The following is a 4,294-nucleotide window of genomic DNA, read 5'->3' on the forward strand; positions in this document are numbered from 1 at the left end:
ACAATCGTGTTGAACTCGCTGAGATGCATCGTGAAGGAGCATCCTTCTGCCATCTTGAGGTTGAATAGCATCTTGATGAGATGCACCTTATTTGCAGCCGACGGTTGCTCGTACATCGTTGCGAGCGCTTCCATAAGCCCCACTGTCGTCTTCTCCTTTAATATGTTGTGTGCTACAGATTTTGCGAGGGCCAATCGGATCTGCCCCAAGGCTTTTCGATCCAATATTTCCCAGTCCTCGTCGGATTCTTCTTTCTTCTTGCCTTTTGCTTTACCCATCAACGGACGGTAAAGGTCCTTCTGGTACAGATAGTCCTCCATCTGTGACTTCCAGTAGGCGAAGTCTGATCCGTCAAACTTCTCAATTTTCGATTTGCCTTCTTCTGCCATTTTTACACACACAAATCTGAACAAGGGCTCTGATACCAGTTGTTGGGGATAAACTCAGATACGCTCTAAGTCCCGTTCTGCGGAATTTGCCCTACCGGTTCTTGTGTTAAGCAATGGAAAAAAGAAACTACTACAAATCAAAAAAATAATTGCAAGAACAGAGAACACCGAGTTTTAACGAGGTTCGGCAACTTGCCTACGTCCTCGGGAGCCACACAAATAATTTCCTTTATATCAAAGAAGATTACAGAGCTTGTAAAGAGCAGATCTCAAACTTGAGATCTCTCAAGAAAAGAACCAACAAAAACTATTGTTGTTCAAATAAAAGGCGCGAGATTTTGCTACAGTAAAATCTCCTCTCTCTTCAATAAATCGCTACAGGAACTCAAGAATTTTTCTCTGAAAAATTCTCCTCTGAAGAGCTCTCCTTAATAGCCGCCGCCTCTGGAGTTTAATGATCTGAAGAAAAAATCGGAGGAGCATCTGCTTTCGTGCTCAGGGTTTCCTTAAATAGGGAAACCCTAGCTAACAGCTGGATCCAGCTGTTCTCAACAAAACACAGGCCAAAGGGGGAATTCAGAACTCGCCTGCAGGGTGAAAATCCGCCCAACTTCACTCTGCTTGATGATTTCGCCTAAAACCATCGAGTTCGCCTGCAAGCTACGAGGTCGCCTGTTGAGAGCACCGCTCGAGCTCGCCTTCGCCCCAAACCAAGTTCGCCAGCAAAGAGCCTCGCCTGAAGCCCTAAAACTCGCTAGTAGCTCTCTTTGAGTTCGCCGATTGGACCTCACCCGAAGTCCATCGATCTCGCCAGCAGAGCATCGCCCTTGCCTGTCTTCGCCTGTAGCCATCGATCCGCCTGAAGATCGCGACGTCGACCTCAAACTCTCCTGAGCTCGAGATCCGCCCGACGGTCTGATTTCGCCGCTGATAGGTATGGGCCTACACCCATTTCCAACAATCTCCCACTTGGAGACCATACCGTCATCAGCAAGCTCTCTCTTAACAAGCATCTTCTACTGTGTGGCTCCGCCCTCATCTCTTACATATGAAGGCCAACTGAAGTTGCGCACAACTCCAGTTTCTGAATGGTGACTGCCTTAGTCAACATATCTGCAGGATTTTTGCTCCCCAAAATTTTCTCTAACTGTAACTTCCCATCCTCAATCATCGAGCGTATGAAGTGGTAACGTAACTCGATGTGCTTCGTTCTGGCATGAAACACTGGGTTCTTGGCAAGGTGTATAGCACTCTGGCTATCACAATAAAGAACTTCGTTCCCCCGCTTCAGACCCAACTCATCCAGGCACCCGGTTAGCCAAATCATCTCCTTGCTCGCCTCGGTCACTGCGACATACTCTGCCTCAGTTGTGGACAACGTCACAATCTTCTGCAAACGTGAGACCCAGCTCACTGCTGTCGACCCTAAGGTATAAACATACCCCGTGGTTCCACTGAATTTCCACCAAGGGAAAAATATCTTGTTTCTAAATTTCTTGTCTTCTCTAGCAAGTATACAAACTGGGATTTCGATCGTAGTCAAATCAACCTGAAGCTAAATCTCCGATGCGTTCAACACTCGCTGTTGCTCTTCAACATGTAATTGTTTCTTGAACATTGGAACATGAAATACTTTATGCACACTAGACATCAATGCTGGAAGGTCTAGTCTATATGAAACAGTTATAATACGCTCCAAAATCCGGAACGGTCCAATATATCTCAGCTCAAGCTTCCACGCCTTTCGAATCGCTGAACGTCTTTCATAGATGATACTTTTAGCATAACTAATTCTTCAAATCTGAAACTCCAAAGGTCTTCATCTCTTATCTGTATAGCTCTTTTGCCGTCTCTGAGTGGATAGAATCTATTCTCTGATCAAGGTTTTTTTTTTTTTCTTAGCGTTCTGCATGTTGAATCTCTGAAGTACTTTCTCAATGTATTCAGACTGACTCAACTTCAACGTCCCCTAAGCCGCATCCCGGCTGATCCGCATCCCAAGAATCTGCTTCGCTGCACCCAGATCCTTCATGGCAAACTCCTTTGCAAATTGTCGCTTGATAACTGTTGTTATAAGCGAACTCTATCAGTGAAATATGATCCTCCCAGCTGCCTTGAAAGTAAATGACACTAGCCCGCAATATGTCCTCCAACATCTGATTTACTCTCTCCGTCTTATCATCCGTCTCGATCCGGAATACACTACTGTAAGATAAATCTGTTGCCAAACGAATCCTGAAAACCCTTCCAAAAATGCAAAGTAAACACTGGACCTCGATCCGATACCATCATATCTGGAACTCCATGAAGTCGAATTATCTTCCGAACAAATATCCTCGCATACGTCTTAGCTGTACAGTTAGTCTTCACTGGAATAAAATGTGCTGACTTCGTTAGTCTTTCTATTATCACCCAAAAAGAATCATTTTCTTTCTTTGACTTCGGCAACCCTACAATATAGTCCATAAAAATATCCGCCCACTTTCATTTTCGAAATGGGTAAGGACTGAAGTGTTATTGTCGGTCTCTGATGTTACTCCTTCACTTGTTGACAGGTAAGACACTTAGCTACATACTCTGAAATCTTCCTATGCCTATCACTCCACCAAAATTGTCTCTTTAGGTCTTTGTACATCTTAGTTGTTCCTGGATATACTGAATCGCGAATTCATAGTTCTCAATAAAGTCAATCCACCGCTGCTGCCTCTGGTTGAGTTTCCTTCTGGGAGAGAAGATACTTAAACTATGGTGGTCGGTGAACAATTCAAGTTGTGCTCCATACAAGTAATGTCTCGTGACTCCAATGTAAATACTACCGCTGTTAACTCCAAATCATGAGTGGGGTAGTTCTGCTCGTGCACTCTAAATATATGCTTCTACCCTTTGAGTCTGCATCAAGACGCCTCCTAAATCTGCCAATTATGCCTCTGTGTAAACATCGTATGTTCTATCGTCGCTCGGAATAGTCAAAACCGGCGCTGTAGTCAACTTAGCCTTCAAGGTATCAAGGCTTTCTGGCACACCGTGCTCCAAATGAACTGTACACCCTTCTTCGTAAGGCGTGTTAGAGGCGTCGAAATCTTCGAGAAGTCCTGGATGAACTCCCCATAATAACCGGTTAAACCCAAGAAGTTTCGAATCTCAATCACCGTCTTTAGCGGTTCCAAATCAACAATTGCTGTAAACTTAGCCGGATTCACTGCTATGCCCTCTTTGCTGTTGACGTGGCTAACCAATCTGACTTCTGAAAACCAAAACCCGCATTTACTGAACTTGGCATATAACTGATGCTCCTGAAGAGTCTGCAATGCTACTCGTGTGCTGCCTCCGATCTCGAAAATATGAGAATATCAAACTGGCCCATGAAGGGACGGAAAAACTCGGTTCATCACATTCATGAATACCACGGTGCATTAGTCAACCCAAATGACCTAACTAGAAAATCTAAAGATTCACATAAAATTAGGAAAACTTCTTTGGGAAAATCCATCTCCCAAATCCGCAACTACGATAACCAGAACGAAGATCAAACTTCGAGAAATACTACATTCTCTGCAACTGGTTGAACAAGTCATCAATCCTAGGTAAAGAGTACCTATTTCGGATAGTGACTTTGTTCAGCTCTCTATGATCAATACACAATCTCATATTACCATCCTTCTTCTTCACGAAGAGGACCGGTGCGCCCCACGGAGAAATAACTCCTACAAATAAAACCCTGAGCTAACAACTCGTCCAATTGGGTCTGAAGCTCTCTCATCTCAGCTGGTGCCATACGATAGGGTGCGCGGGATATCGGGGCTGTGCCCGACTGTAACTCAATACAAAACTCGACCTCTCACACAGGAGGTAACTCAGGTATGTCCTGAAAGACATCCTGATACTCTGAGACAACTCTAGTCTCC

The sequence above is a fragment of the Asparagus officinalis genome, chromosome 3 (genome assembly GCF_001876935.1).
Source record: "Asparagus officinalis chromosome 3, Aspof.V1, whole genome shotgun sequence".
Lineage (NCBI taxonomy): Eukaryota > Viridiplantae > Streptophyta > Magnoliopsida > Asparagales > Asparagaceae > Asparagus > Asparagus officinalis.